The sequence below is a fragment of the Lupinus angustifolius genome, chromosome LG11 (genome assembly GCF_001865875.1).
Source record: "Lupinus angustifolius cultivar Tanjil chromosome LG11, LupAngTanjil_v1.0, whole genome shotgun sequence".
Taxonomy (NCBI): domain Eukaryota; kingdom Viridiplantae; phylum Streptophyta; class Magnoliopsida; order Fabales; family Fabaceae; genus Lupinus; species Lupinus angustifolius.
In genome coordinates this window covers 20918465-20936136 of record NC_032019.1, presented here as the reverse complement: position 1 = coordinate 20936136, position 17672 = coordinate 20918465, and the positions used below count along the sequence as shown (strand labels likewise).

Sequence of the window (17672 nt, the reverse complement as noted above, 5' to 3'; positions counted from 1 at the left end):
TTAGAGTGAACGATATGACTGAAGGAGGTTGAGAGTTCGAGTCTCACCTACAACAAAAATACTAATATACTAACAATTGTTGATAAAAAACTATAGTTATTCGGTAAAAGAGTTTTGTAATTAGCTGAAATTTAAAAAATGACTAAAAATGTCATACACTACCTATTTATTATATATTTTGTTATTCATAGATTGAAGTAATTAAATGCATAGATAATTTAAAATAATCATTTATTTTTATATTTTAGTTATAATTTGATATGTAATATTTTATTTGTATATTTGTTTTATTTTAATATTATTTTTTTGTTTTCATAACTTTTTCCCAAAAATGCAATTATTTTGCATAAGTTTATAATATTCTTCCACAATTAACACTATATATCATTAAAAGATATATGCAAAATTATTTTATACATTTATCTAACAATCAAATGCAAGAATAATGAATAGATCACACAAAAGATCCAACGGAATGTAATGTATAGATCAAATTATTAATAGGTTTTTTAATTGAAGACATGTAATATAATTTGTTAAAATATCCAAGACAAAATTGTAAAGCGAATTATTGAAAATTACTTTCACTTTCTAAACGCTATTTGAAATGTAATGTATACATCACATTAATAAGTTTATTAAGTGAGGGCATGTAATGTAATTTGTTAAAATGTTAAAGAGTAAAATTGGAAAACGAATTATTGAAAATTACTTTCACGTTCTAAAAGCTACTTGAAGTAGCTTTCTAAAAAGTAGTTTTCAAACATTATAAACCATTTTTTAAAAGATACAACTCACCTTTAATTTTTGTTTGTGAAAAGCCTCTAATAGTGTTTTGAGTCTACAAGCTACATGAATAAGGGATAGAACTAAAGATTAGTATATTTTAATGGGAGCAAATCTTTTGTCTCGCATTTTATGTCACTTTGTGTATCATGAGATGTGACTAATTGAAAATTATATATTTAAATTAAAAGTTAAGTATTAAGTATTTTTTTTAACCAATCATATCACATTAAGTGATTATGAGACACAAATTACTCACCCATTTTAATCGCTTCAAATGAAATGAAAAGATAATGATTCTTTTTTAATTTAATTATAATATTTACACGGAAAAGTTTCAAAATAATGAAACCTCAATTTATCAATTTCCATTTTATTCATCCAAACGTGGCATTATGGAACCATTTTTCCCACTCGATCCCTCTCTAAAGTATTATTACCGTCATTCTATTATTTTAATATATACTAGCGTGTGGATAGGTGTTGTGTCTGCCAACCCGTTTTCATATAATTCATAATGTGTAATTTGTATGCCATAAATATCAAATATAATATTTTGTGTTAAATATTTTGTAATCTATAATTGAATTTATTCGATTGGTGTATAAATTGAACATTCATGTTCTACCTTAAAACTGATAGTTATAATGTAAGAATAATAAATAGTTATAATGTAAGAAGAAGAAATAGTTAACCAAATAATATGAACATATATTAGATGGAGAGAAACATTGAGTTATATATGATTTTTTGGTAAAAAATAGAAAATAGTGAGGGCAAAATATAGAGAGTCACAAATTACATCATGGTAAATGGTTATTTTTTGGTTTTCCAGTAGTATATATATATATATTGTTAACCATAAATTATATAATAAAAATTCTTACGTATAAACATGTCCTTTTACATTAATATACATATTTCAGCAACTAAATCAGTTAATATAATCCATTTTCAGTATAAAGTTTTTTTTACACTTATAACATATCATTTGTATTTATTTATATTATTTTTGTCCAAAAGTCAATAATAGTTAATATATAATTGATGGACAATAATATAAAAAACATTACACTAAAAACGTATACATAGAATAGATTATATAAATTAATATTGTAGGTGAATGCACATTTATATAAATGTACCCAAAAAAATATTATAGGTGAATATTGTTTATTTTAAGAGTTTAAAATTTATGTACTAATATTGTTAAGTTTTTTACATTGTTAATATATCATCTATCATTAATTTGTATTATTTTTGTTTGAGAATTAGTGGCGGTTAACAAATTAATGAGAATGATGTGTCAAAAGAGTGCAATATTTATATTTTATAAAAATTTAATATAGTTAATATATCATTTATTATTTATTTGTACAGTGTAATATCTATGCATCATTGATGTAATGATTTATACGCAGTTAATATATCATCTATAATTCATTTTTATTACTTTTTTGAAGAGTTAATGATAATAAAATACTAATAGTGAATGATGCAGTGACATATTTAAAACTTTGGCCGATGAATATATTTTTTCTCTTCTTTCTAATATTTTTTTTAATGGTAAACATAAATGCTGAATAATACCATATATAAAACTTCTTATAAAGTAAGTATGTACCATATAAAAGGTTATTTAACAGTTTATTAATATTTATCTAAACAACAATTTTCTAAATACCCACTTTTAATAAAAATGCTATTTCCAAGATACTTTTCAAAATAAACTTTACACGTAAGAATTTTAATGGAAAAGTTTTTGTAATTAAGTTTTCCATTAAATCATATGACATGATTTTTATTAAATAATATTTTTTTATAGTAGTTTCATAAAATCCTATTGAAATATGATATTGTATTTAACAAATGATTACATTTTAATATATGGTCATATTCTCTTAGCTAAATACTTTTTTATTAAATGATTTTCCTTTTATTGAAAGGAAATTTTTGAACTTTGGAATTTAAAATAATATTTTAATATATATTTAAATAAATGAAATAATTTATTGAATTATAATCACTCTGACTTTATGTTTGAGACAAATTAAAAAGAGGTTTTAGGAAAATCTAGATTCCTGTCAAAAAGAGGTAATAAACCAATTCACCATATTAAGGAATTGACTTAGGTGTGTTTTGAAAAATCAAATTTGTAGGTGTTGATTGGGCTATATCCTTTCACTTTCATTTTTTCCAAAGCTAAGCTAGTTACTTTAGGATGATCAACAATTACATGAGTGAGATTTTATTCGCCCAGCAATGAGTAGGAGTGAAAATAAGGCAGAACGTTTATCAGGGCTATTACTTGGCTTATAATAGGCTATACCGGTCAGGTCAGATATTTTTTGTAAATAGACCAGACTCAAGCTTTTTGAAAAACATATTTAGTTTACCAAGTCAAGCCTTATGACATCAAAAGGCCTATTAAATATAACAAGTCAGTCTATTTAGTTATATTATGTAATAATGTTCATATTATACAATTTTAATATAAGTAATGTTATTATATATATAACTTTAATCTAAAAAAATATAAGTTAATTGTTCTAGTTATAAGGGTCTAGTTAAAAGTAGACATATTAGCCTATTTAAATATATACATAATGACCTATTTCAAGATAATATAGTGTAATAGACCTTTAAACATGTCAAACCAGACTTTTAAACAAGTTAGTCTTAGGCTTTGATTTTATTTTAAATAGACTAACAAGTCAGATCCAAACTCATATATGCTATATAGGTTCGGCATGTTTAAGGCAAAGTCTAGCCTGGTCTGTTTCCACATTTAGTGGAGCTGTGATCCTATGAGTCACTTGATGCTTGACCAACAATTAAGATAAAGCTATAAAAAAAATTATCAAATTATTATCTATTTCTTTATAAATTTGTAGTGTTTTTTATAAGGAACAAACAAATAATTAAATAGTAGAAGAGATAATAACACAATAAATTTGATAATGAGGTCTGGTTAATTATGTGTACCTCTTCGAGAGCGTTTAGATAATAAAGATTTGTGTGTGTTTATTGTTATCCTTGTTACATTAGGTTTACATTAAACATAAATATATAGTTATCTATCTCAACTCATTTACACCAACTCAAGTCCATAACTTCTATTGTCTTTATCAAGATAAAAGACCCAATCCACTGAAATAGAGTCATTGCAGAACACTATATTAAAGAAATCTTTGCTTATTCTAAAGTTGAATTTGTTATATTCTAATTATTAAGGCTATGTTTAGTTAGGATTAAAAAGGAATGAAAGAAAGTGAGAGAAATGAAAAAGGAATGACAATAATCTTTTTTATTGTTCGGTTATGTTGAAAAGAAAGAAGGAAAAAAATGGTGGAACTCATACCATTATATTTTCTCTTCGATATTGGGAGGGAAACTTAAGTAGAAAAAATGAGTGACGGACTTTCTCATAGTCGCTCCATATACATTTAAAAATTTGTATATCTTGTTAGTCAGAATTGTAAATGTTACTAATTTCCTAAAATTTCTAAGAAACAAAATAACACATATAGGCCAATGTCATTATTAATAACCATCAAGACTTTACTCTAGTGATGTAAATCTCCTAAATCTTCAGAAAGACCAAAATGTTATGAATTTGATTCATGGGAGAAACACCTATTGGAAGAGACAATCAACTGAAAGAGATTAATAACTTACTTATACGATGATGAGATACTTTTGGTAGTACAAAAATGTCATTAATAATAAAAATTATATTGTTTTCTCTTCACTTTCTTTCCATCTTCTATTATACCAAACAACTAAAAAATCATTACACTTTCTACCTATTTTCTCATCTCCACTTTTCTTTCCTCAAAATTTTGTTCCTTAACTTTTATTTTGTCAATTTTTTTTCTTCTTAACTTTTCTTTTAAACAAAGCATAGTGTAAGTATGCAAATTCAACCAGTCACATTGAAGGTTTTTTATTGTAAATTTGAAAGTTTTTATCTACAATGTCAAATATTATTCTTATTTTTATTTTAGTCTCAGAATCTGCTCACACTTTTATATTTTATAATAACAAATAGTTTCTATCTTCTCCTTTCTACAATTGAAGTCCACATTTTCTTATAAGAATAAACATACAAATATTTTTGTATGAAATATTCTTAAGAAATAAAAATCTCATATTAATAAATAAGTAAAAAATATTCTTATTTCAATAAAAATACTACAAGAATGTATGGATGGAGATGCTCTTAAGCTATTGTGAGAATTATGTGGTAAGTTAAAGTTGTCTATGTTGTTAGAGACCATAAAAATTGGGGAGCACCTTTAATGGACATTGGGAGAGTCACTTTTATTTTATTTACTTTTATTGTAAACTTTTTTAAAAAAGTTATGACTTGATTGGAAATGATATGTTGAGGATGCCATGAGTTCATCCATCCTGTTTCAAAATTCTTTTAATTTTTAAATTGCTTTTTAAATATTTCTCATGGAATTCTAGCAATTAAATTCAACTAAAAATATACAGTACTAAATAATATTATCATAGAACCATAATAAGTAGCCAACAATAATCAAAGGGAAGCTTTGTATTTTAATTTGATTGACACTCTAAAATCTAAATGATACAACCATCAATATAACCATACATTTTTTAATACAAATCTCCCTTTTATAACTTATATAGGGAAAGTTTATTACATTATATTCATGCAACATCATACTTAACTTGGATAGAGAGACCAACAAGGTAGTCTAGTGGTATATGGTATCATTGGATCCCCAACATTGAGAGTTTGATTCCCGATAGCCACAATTGTTGGAGAGGTAACCACGAACTTCAAAAGAGATAATTTCTTACCTAAAAAAATAAATAAATACTCTTGGTAGTAACAAAAAAACTTATACAGGGAGCTTGCTACTATTTTCCATTGTTTTTCTTAAATCATACACATTTGTAATGTCAAAACTATACCATTTAACTTCATGGGTGAAACGGTTTCAAATGACTTATAAAAGAGCTAATAAGTTCATTTAGTGTTTTAACTTTTAAGTGACTCTCTATATTTTAAGGACTGAATAACACTAAAGAAACAAGATTTAAAACATTTGAGTTCTTGTAGTAAGTAATACTTCTCATATTTTTGTCATGTAGAACCACTTCTTCAATATGAATAATGTTGTATATCCCTTTAAAACTTTGATCATGTTGTGTAATAGAAATATCAAATAATAATATATGGGAAGACACAATTTTGTATGCTCATATATCAAAGAGTAGATATCTTATCATTTTTTAGCAATATCTCATTTTAAAATAAAAATAAGTAAAACTTATTTTCGTATGATTTAAAACCAAATCAAAATATTGAGGGGTGAAAATTAACTATGACCTAATTTTATAATTATATCTTGAAATTAATAGGCACTAAGATACTATAATAAATTTTGAAGGGAGAGTACGAATCGGTAGTGTTTTTAAGACTATTTACTAATTCATTAGAAATATCTCGTTTAAAAAAAAAAAATTGTACATAGTGAACTTTAAAATGGAACATAGTGAAAGAAAGAAAAAAATGGAACATAGTGAACTTTAAAATGTTCTTTAATATACGATTGCTCATGAATAGGGTCTCATCAGATCTAGGACTGAGTTCGAGTTCAATAATTATACTCAGTCGATATTTAGTGTCGAGTATTGACAGACATTACTGGGTCCGACCCGTCCTATGGTCACTCGCTCATCATCTTTGTATGTGTCTCTATTCAATTATGTATAAAGTAATGACACTTTTTTAGTCAAAAGTATCATTGATTCACTAATCTTTTATCATATATACATATATCATTTTATATGTCAAATTACATATTCATAATAATAAGTAATATTGAGAAGACTTTATATAAAATGAGTATGTATTATATTTAATTGGGTCTAGGTTCATGTTTAACGGCTGACCTAGTCAATATTTATGGTCAGGTTAGCTCTGGGCCTGAGTTCAAAAAAGACACAACTAATATTTAAGCTCGGGTAATGGACAATCTTTAAACTATCCCGACCTGGCTCACACTCACCCCTACTTGAGGCTCTCGGGTCACAGTGGGGTGTAACAAACTTTATAATAAATTTTTTTAAATATTTGAAAAAAAGTCACGATCATTATTGTATTTTATTTTTCCCTGAGTTAAGAAGTGATAGCGAACACATTAGTGATACTTCCCTCTCTCAAGGTGGGAATGACGAACTTTGGTCGGTGGTATTCCTTCTTCTCTCTTAATATTTGTATAATTAAAAATCACCCTGACGCACAAAACACATATTTACTCAAGAACTGTATAAGTCTTTATTCCTTATTTCACACAGGGATGCGTAAAAGTAAGATAAACTCTTGGTGTATATAAAAAATATAATTTTAGTCCCTTCATAAATAATAAGTAAATAATATAAAAAATTAATATTTAAAGAAGTCTAAGATATAGACACATGTTAGTAATGAAAGTATCGTCTTGGTATGTGCTAATACATTCTTTGTGCTATAATAAGAAATTCTAAAATCCAGTTCAAGGATTAAAACTATCTAAATCAGGCATAAAACTGGTTTTATGTGTTATGTGCACAAAAATATAGTGATTATATCATTTCTATTAACTTTTTCTAGTGGTGGAAGGCCAAAGGCTGAACACGGTATTATATAAACTTACATTTGTTTTATTATATTTCCATCCTTTAAATTAAAAAATGTTTCTTTTGTTGAGGCTTAAAAATGTGGATTTGTTCAAGAGTAATGGTATATATTCCTACTATATATTTTTACTAATTTTTGTATCCAAAAGAAAGTGATACATATCATTTGTAGGCCAATCATTAATAAATAAAATATCACATTCTAATATATATTATTTTCTTGTAAGTAAAATGATTAGTAAGATGATATATTATTTTACTTTCTTCATTTATGCAAAGGAATCTCATAAAGCTCATCAAAGTCAATTTCAACTTTTTGCTTCCCCAATATGTGAATCTCTTGGGTCATGTATTAACATTCACTCAATTATCTTTTATAAATAATTGTTATATCTACATATTGTAAATGTAAAGTTTTGTACGTAGTCAATAAAATATTTATCATTCATTTATATTATTTTTGTGGAAGAGTCCATGCTGATTAAGTATGAATGATAGATGATGCATTAACACTGTCTAAATCATACAATATAAGTGCATATATCGTTTTCTCTTTATAAATTCGCATAGCATTGAACAGATTTCAAAATATGTTATATTAATTAAAAAATTAAATATTCATTAATATTTATTATTCCTTAATTGTCAATAGTTTGGAACATGGTTTGAGACATGTTTTGGGACATCAAATCTTTGTCCCACAATCTGCATACCAACAATATCAAGTTGTCTTCAAACTCTTAGAGTTGAGTTTTGAAGGGTAAGAAATGGAAAGTGAAGACTTCAAAGTCATCCCACAAATGTATTTGTGTCTCTGATACCTTTCTTTTTTCCTCTTCAAAACTTAACTCACAAACAGATCCTTAAGCATTATAAGCAGCATCTTCGACATTATCAACTTGTAGTATGACTTTAGAATTTCAACATACTTTAACCTAATCCATATATCAATAGACAAGTTATATTGCAAAGCATTACATTTGTCTCAAATACTTCTCCATCAAATATACATCAAGTATACATGAAATATCTTTTACTTGACTTTTTTAACATGATAAAGATATATCAAATAAGTACAGATGTTGAGACCAATTATAGAAATGCGTAAATAAAATATAAAAAGTGTAACAAAAATAAGTATACTTATATTCAATTAATTTATATTAAGACACAAGTAATTTTGTCCCCTAATCTTTGTCTTTGTAAGTAACAGACCATTTTAACATTTCCCCTCCCTAATTAATATCATGTCTATTATTTTTTTTATTTACACTCAAGGATAGTTTTTACAACACTAATATTAAACACTTATTTTACTTTTATTAATAAAAGCAAAGCTGATATAGATTCTGTTTATAGTGCCAAAATTAAATGGATCAAACAGTTTAAGAACCAATTAATTTAAGTTCTTATTCCTACAAACATTGTAACAACCATACCTTTGCATATTTTAAGCAACATCTCACATATAGCTTTGTATATTTTCTTTTAGGAGAGATCCACTTACTCCAAGAGTAAGTTTTTAAATTTACTCTTCATCCTAGCCATCAATTCTAGAGAAATCTAATGGTTTCAATTAATGAGTAGATCTAAACCATAAGATGTCTGTACAATTGATGACTATGATAAAGAGTAAGTGGATCTCAACTCATTTTCTTTTGTTGTAAGGCACTTCTTTATATAATTATGTGACATTTAATAGAATTTTGTAGTCAAATTTACATAACAATAGAGATGGATAGAATACTATTGAGGAAGTTTGTTAGTTGGCATGTTAAATTTTACCCTTATTAATTAATAATTTATATTTCAATTTTTTATCTTAAAAAGTAAAAATTGAATAAAAAAGTTAAAGGATTAATATATACTTACACCCATTTTTTAACTAACCTATTTGAAGATAAAAAAGTATTTAAGACAAAATAAAATAAAGATTATCTTCTAGAATAAAATAAAATTATATTAGTTATTCAATCTATTATCTCTCTAAATTAAGTAGGGAATCTCTTCATTACTAGAGAAAGAAATAATATTTTTTATTCTTAATTTCAAGGATAAATATGACATTACAAGTGTAAACAAAATAATATATGTGTTATTACATTTTATCTTTTCTTTCTTTTTATGACATTTCCCTCTTCAATAATGGAAATGAGTTTGACTCCTCTAAACTAAATCTATCCTCATAACTAGTAATAACTTTTTATTCTATTATTTTATCATTGTCACTCACAATAAATTTTATATCTTTTATTATTTTGAATTTTATCTATATAAACTTTATATATATATATATATATATATATAGTATTGAAAGTTTTTAATTAAATAAATACAGTTCTCGTGCCTGACATGATATTACTATTCTTTCTCAATAATTATTTTAATAATATATTGTATTTTAGTGTATTTTGATAGCAATCAATGTCAAATCATAGGATATTTTCCAATGGCATATCAAGTTGTAGAGGCTGATTCGATCTTTCTGTGTGCATAGAATTAAGGACTAAATGCCTTAAGGCCAGTTTGTTTGGAACCATGTTTTTATTGAGAACAATGTTGTAGCAGACATTGGAGGACCTTGTAAATGACATGTGGCCGCACCTGCCCTCTCACATGATATTAGAAATGGTGGATAATGTGTTGACAGTGTAAAAAACTTTACACTATCAATATATACATATTAAATCCTTTTTTTAAAGGTTATGGTTGATATAATGTTTTGGGTATAGTTCAAAAAGTCAACAATAAAACTCAATAATAACATTTCTACATAATTTTATGGATGTGAAATATCATTATTTTGTTCAAAACCCCTACCTTAAGGTTCAAGCTGTATGAGGTTTCATCATTTCTAATATCATGTGGCATCTTCCTCTCCCCACCTATGATATAACAACTCTTCTACTTAAACCCTATATGTTTTTCATCTTAAAAATATCATATGTACTCTTTGTAGATTTTTTTCTGTCAATTTTATATTTAAAATTTATATGTTCTAATTATTTCATATATTGTTTATATATAAATTATGACTGTACGCTTTCTAAAATTATGATCAAGATTTACCATCGGTATTAGACAAGTTAGTTAGCTAAGAATAGGCATGATATTCATGACCAGCTTATGCTCCTAGCTCCTTTGATATCCCACTTTTGACTGAAATATTTGTTATAATTAATTAGAAAAATATATTTAAATTAAAAATATAATAATTAAATATTTTTCTCATTAATTATAGGAAATAGTACATACTGATACATTTTTTGACATAGAAAATGTCAAAAAAATGTGTTATCTTCTTGCTAATGTTGCAGTGACTCCGTTTCGGATATGAAATTAATGACTCTTGTGTTGTTTTGGGCTTTTACCCCCTTTTCATTCATAAGAAAAAACAGTTTATCTTGAGAGTTTTAAGGATACGAAGTTATTCGTTTTAAATATCCAAGCAATCGTTTTGATTATTAATAACATTTTATTGAGTTACTCATGGTTAAGATTTGAGGGAGAGAAAATTGTGAGTAGTATAAAATTGTGGAGTGGGTACATTTATATTAAGAACAATTAAGTAAAATAATGTTTAATTGTATGAAAGTAAATTTGTATAATAAAAAATAATTGTGTGGAAATATAAAAATGAATATAGTATAAATATTCGATTTTATAGTAGAATTCGATATATAACTATTTTTTGGTACATGATTATAACATTTTTGTGGAAGAAGATATTTAACAATTCTACTTGCGGGAGAAGTTTAGACTTTAGAACGTGTGTGGCATGATGATTATTTCATTCTACACTCAATCATAATGTATCAACAAATTGTTCTTTTCTTTAGGTATTAGTTTAGGGAACTTGTTTGCTGTTCCATAATGGATTGCTATTCGATATATCAATTTTTGTTATAGATTGAAAAAATATATTTGAGTTAAAAATTTAACAATTAAATAGTAGTATTTTAAATGGTACATTTTTTAGGACATAAGATATTTATCATAGTTTATCGGTTGTCTCTAGAAAAAAACAAAAACATTTGTAGGTGGTTGAGTGAACATGACAGAAATTGTAAATTCGAAGGAGCTTTGAGGTAAACCACTTTAACTCAAGCAAAAGAAAGAGGAAAAACCACTTTGAACGTTGAGGTAGTGACTAACTATATAGCCAGTCATTTTTTATTTTTTGAAATACGAATGCAAGTTTTATTTCATAAAACTATTTATTTTTTAAGATTCACAAAACTTATTTTTTTGTTGTTGACAAATATATCTCTCAATCATTTTAAATAATAAACTAATTTATTTTAGAATACGTGGTTACATTTTTCAACAAGTATGATTCATTGGTTTATACCAACACCTCGTTAATATAATATTTTTTATTAATAACATAAATTTATATGACTTCTGTAATTAATTAACAATTACTTTAATAACTAAGGGATGAATAGATCTGGTCATCATTATTACTATCAAATTATATCTCAACATTAAGAAAAAAGGATGAACGGTGCCAAAAGAAATAAGTAGCAATAAATCGATTTTTTAATAAGCAAACGGGAAAACATACCTAATAACAATGTGCCACGTTTCAAGGAAGTATATTCCCTACCATTATGCAGGACCCACTCAATTAATTAGGACCCACAAAGCAATTTTCAATTACTAATGATTAAAAAATTTGTTAGCTTTTATGTTAAGGAAAAAAGAATGTTTGAATTTAAAGGTGATAGTTGCACGATCTACTGTGAAGATTTAAAAGGATTAGAAAATTAATTAAATGAGATTCTTTCATATTAGAAGACATTATGATAATAAGGAATTAAATAATAAACTAGTTTAATGAACGTACCGTAAAAATAATTTCACTATTAACATATCATTTACCATACATTATTTAATAACTAATAATTATTAATCTCATAATTACTTTAGTTATACTATTTTATTATTACTAGTGTGTACAGCAGTACATGTACTTCGTGTCTGCCGATCAATATTGAATAGTATTATATATTTAGTTTTTATATATTTCATTTTTTATAATTAGAATATATTTGTTGTATTAAGTGTACTTTAGTTTAAGGTGAGTGGTGTGATTAATTAATGTGTTAGTGGTGATTAATTAGGATTATATATTTTTTTGTAAAAATTAAATAACGTGAATGGCAAAATAAGAAGTGAAAATTACACCATGGTGGAAGTTACATGGTGGAAGTTACACTATGTTTTGGCTTTATATATAATTAGTGTGTACAAGCACTTCGTGTCTGTCGGCAAATATTGTGTGATACTACATATTTAATTTTATATATTTCATTTTTTGAATTAGAATGTATTTATTGTGTTCGGTGTACTTTATATTATATGTTTTTTTGTTTATGATAATGTATAATTTAAGGTGAGATATGTGATTAATTAATGTATTGGTGGTGGTTGCTTAGGATTATATAGATTTTTTGTAAAAACTAAATAATGTGAAGGGCAAAATAGGAAATGAAAATTACACCATGAGAGAAGTTATTTCAAGTTTTGACTTTATATATAGTATATATATATAAATATATTTGTTGTATTTACTTTATATAAATATATTTGTTGTATTCAGTGTACTTTATTTTATAATTTTTGTATGTTTATGATAATGTATAATTTAAGGTGAGTGGTGTGGTTAATTAATGTGTTGAAGGTGATTAATTATGATTATATGGTTTTTTGTAAAAATTAAATAATGTGAAGAGGAAAATAGAAAATGAAAATTACTTCATGGTGGAAGTTACACCAAATTTTACATTTATATATAGTATAAATACTATAAAGAGAATACATGTCTTAACTATCATTATGGACTAATTTTCAATTCCCCATTTCATCTTAACCTTTTTTTAATCTTTATAAAAAAATCATATAATCCTATGGAATCACCATTAACATAATAGAGTATAATATATATACACTGGTAGTACAAAGATTTATATATAGTTAGTATATCATCTACTATTCACTTGTATTATTTTTTATGAATCAATAATGATGAGGAAATATAAATGAAGAATAATATAGCGACAATGTATAAAACTCATATTCAATTTTTTATATATTTGTTATATTGTCGATGCATATATTTTTCTTAATAGAATAACCATCCATATTAAATTGAATATTATAATAAAAATATAAAATACAATATAATACACCCAATAAAAAACAATACATAATATAGAAAATAAAAATCTAGATTTGAGGTATGAAATGTATATCAAGGAGTTAGTCATAATAAAATGAAAAGAAAAAGGCTATTAAAATTTTGATGTGGGCTTTGCAAAATGTGCGTTTCCCCATGTATGAAGGCAGAGCATATTTATTATCTCATTTTTTATATCACCTTATGTACTATAATTTTTTATTTGTTGAAAAAACTTGTAAAGGTAAAATTATAATTATTAAATATTTTTTGACTAATCATATTTCTTGACACAAAGAAGTGATATAATAGTAAATGGTAGTGATGGAGTAAATGTCGGAAAGAAAAGTGCGCTTTATTTGGAAAAAGAAGATGGTCAAAACGATAGCCTCATGTCACCGCCTTGATCTACGGAACCCATTTATTTAGGTGTTAGAATATTTGAACCTCATTTACCAAAATGCATGATTGAGAGGCAAAACTTCCTTAAGAAAAAGAAAAGAGAGACCTTGCTTAAATTACAACTTACAAACTTGCACTTCTAAATTAGAACATTATTTTGAGGGGAAAGCTTCCTGATATTTTATAGGCTTGGTGTGTGAAGCATGGATATTTCTAACTTAAAACAAATTGTGATGATAAAATAAAAATGTATAATATTGTATATGAAATAATTTAATTACGTATTGTATATCAAATAATTTAATTATGTAAATATTTACATTAAATTTCCAACAAAAGAATATAATACAAATCATGATAATATAAGATAATTTTGTTTTCTTACTCAATTATTATTACTTATTAGGGACTTAAGTCCAATATTCTATGATCATATTCTAAATGATCGTTGAGGATCACATACTTTTCTCGCTTCACGTCAAACCTTATTTTGATTACATATCAATTATATGATAATATGAAACAATAATCAATGCAAGCAACAAAGTATTGCATGAATTTATGTTTATAATATATACTTCTATATCTATACTATATATATAGCCAAAACTTTAAATAATTATTATGACATAATTTTTGACATTCCAAAATTACCATTTTGTAACTCATCTATTAATAAACATCATAAACTTTCAAATATTACTTATATTCATTTTCAAAATACATCATTATTCTTTCACTTGTAGTACAACCTCTAGAATCCGCCCTTTTCTTAGATACAATAAATTTTAATATTAAAAATAAATTAGTCTGACATTTCATAAAATTTAATGGAACCACATGAATTTTATACCTACTCGAATTAGTCCTATTGTATATACATTTATCGCATCGGGAGCTCACACAGTCACACATAAGAATGTGACTATAATATTATTAATATGAATGACCATAAATGTAATTAAACTAAATCTTAAATGTCAATCTAATTTACTTTAATATTATTGGATAATTCCTAAAAATGAGGGGAAAATATAACAGATGTAAAACCAAAATTTTAAGGCTCGGCCACTGTACATAGGTGAGTCTCGAAATAAATATTTGAATTTTGAACGTCATATATATATATATAATACATATATAAATAAGTGGAGGATCCACTTACTCTCCGAGAATAAGTTTTCTAAATTTATTTTATATTTTGACCATCAATTCTATTAAATCTAATGGTTTAGATTTACGCACTAATTCAAACTATTAGATTTTCCTAGAATTGATAAATAAGATGTAAAATAAGTTTTTTAAATATACTATTAGAGTAAGTAGATTCCATATATGGCAAAACGGACATTGTCGTGGGCGCAACTGCATAGCCCACATTTTTTGCCGGCAGAACATACAAATTTTGTCAATTTGCCCGTTTTACCCAGCCCGTTTTGACTATCAAGTTTACAGACATTTTCGTTGGCCATGCGGGTGGCCCATAAACATATAATTTAAAGAAAAAATAAGAAAATTTTAAATAAGTTATGATGTAATGTAATTTTTAATCCTTAAAAAAATTGTAATCTAATATGATTTGTTAAACTTCATATAAAATATAAAAAATTTTGTTAATTTTTTATCTTCGACTACTTTATTTAATTTAATTTATTATATCAATTTTTTTAATTTTTCAACAATGTTCGGGGCGCCTGCAAGCCCATTTTAAAATGGGAAGGGCATTAAATTTTGCCCGTTAAATTAATGCAGACATGTCTACGCCGCTTAAATTTTTGCGGGCATTTCCGAGCGCGGGCTAAATGGGCCGGATAACTTGTTTTGCCATATCTAGTAAATTCCCTCCGACGCATGTACATGCATGTACATTGGACAACTACAATGGGCCTTAATTTGTTGACAAAACGCACAGGCCTTTATCGTTATTTTTAGACCATGCAAAATCTGCTCATTGCATAATTTCTTCTCAAACATTTCCATAAGCATATTAAAATTGACTTAGAGATCCCATCTGTTGGTCATTAAGGTTATATCTCAAAATTAATTGAGATATAAAGCATGTGGATGGTTTAGTTTGTATGAATCCTTACTCACTCACAAAATTTATTATATTTCTTGGGACACACCTCAATGATGAAACTTAAGGTTTATAAAAGCTTTCAAACTTCTCTTATCCAAGCAATGTAGAACTAGTGAATTTTTTCATTTCACAAACTCAAAAATCACCATAAATGATCCCATTAATTTGCATTAAAACCACTTCAAGAACTCATCATTTTCAAACAAGTTCTAACAAAAGCAATAGTTCAATAAACATTTAAATCATATTAAAGAGAATAAAACATATGATATGTGAGATTTAGTTTCCAACATGTCTCTTCTTCTTCTTCACATGAGTGTGTTGAACTAAGCGATGAGTTATTAGTGATCCATGACTAAATGACATATAGAAAGTGGTTGAACTTTACCTTTGATAACATATTAAGATTCTATCTCATAATTAATTAACAACAAGAAAATTAACTCACCATATATTTAAATTGTGGAATAAAGATAAATCTGATATCTTCTTGGCATCTATGATATGCATGGACAGGTTAGCTGACATTATTTATAATTTATTGTACATTTCATAATTAAAATTACATTTAACTTTTATTTTTTTTACAATGATAAATATTATTTTTATTGTTATTTTGATCCCAATATCTACCCACACATTTATATTCTGTAATAACAAATGATTTATCTTTACTTCTTTAGACATTTAGGCTAACATTTCCTTACAAAAACAAGCATAAGTCTTGTGCAAAGAAATAAGAATCTGGCAATAAACAAATGAATGAAGAATACTCCTATTTAAATAAGAATGCTTTATATGCTATAAGGGGACTCCACATTGTATATAATCGACTTTATTGATAAAAAATGCATCCCTTTATATATAAGAGCTTCTGTTAACCCAATTTTACTTTTCATTTTATACTGCATTTCCCTAATTTTGTTCGTTACACTTTCAAAAGTTCCCTATTTATTTTGCATCGCTGAAATTTAGCTTTACATAAACTGATTCCGGAAGCTTTACATTTTGCCTACGGAAACACGTTCCGGAAGAAAAAAACTGGCTTACGGAAATACATTTCTGACATCAACATGTGAAATTTGGCTTACGAGAATGAAATTTTAAAAAACATAAAGAAAGACAATAGAGAAGGAAGCACTAGAAAGTAGAATGAGGTTGTGAAGAAAGTGGGTTTCCTGAGAAGGTTTTCAAATGGAGAGGTAAGATAAAAATAGGGGGACTTATTTTTATTTAAAAAAACAATAGTATTGTGTTAATGGAAAATTCAAAAAAAGTAAAATCGCCGTTGCCGGGGATCGAACCCGGGTCACCCGCGTGACAGGCGGGAATACTTACCACTATACTACAACGACATTAATGATATTACTTATTAATGCCTTCTATATATTGAAAATACTTTAAATGCATGTGAATCATGAAACACTTTCCGGTTTTTATATTGTTAATACTTCTACTATTCTAGTTTCTACCATATTTATTTGGCTTTTCAAGATTTTTCCATCCTTTGATCCTTTTTGTTTTCTTTCAAGATTCTGTTCCCCTAAATTTTAATACTTCCATACA

The 17672-nt window shown here is 26.0% G+C and overlaps 1 non-coding gene across 1 annotated transcript; it reads right to left on the bottom strand.

Moving 5' to 3' along the window:
* Positions 17390 to 17461, bottom strand: TRNAD-GUC. Its single transcript has one exon. It is a non-coding gene; the product is annotated as a tRNA-Asp (tRNA).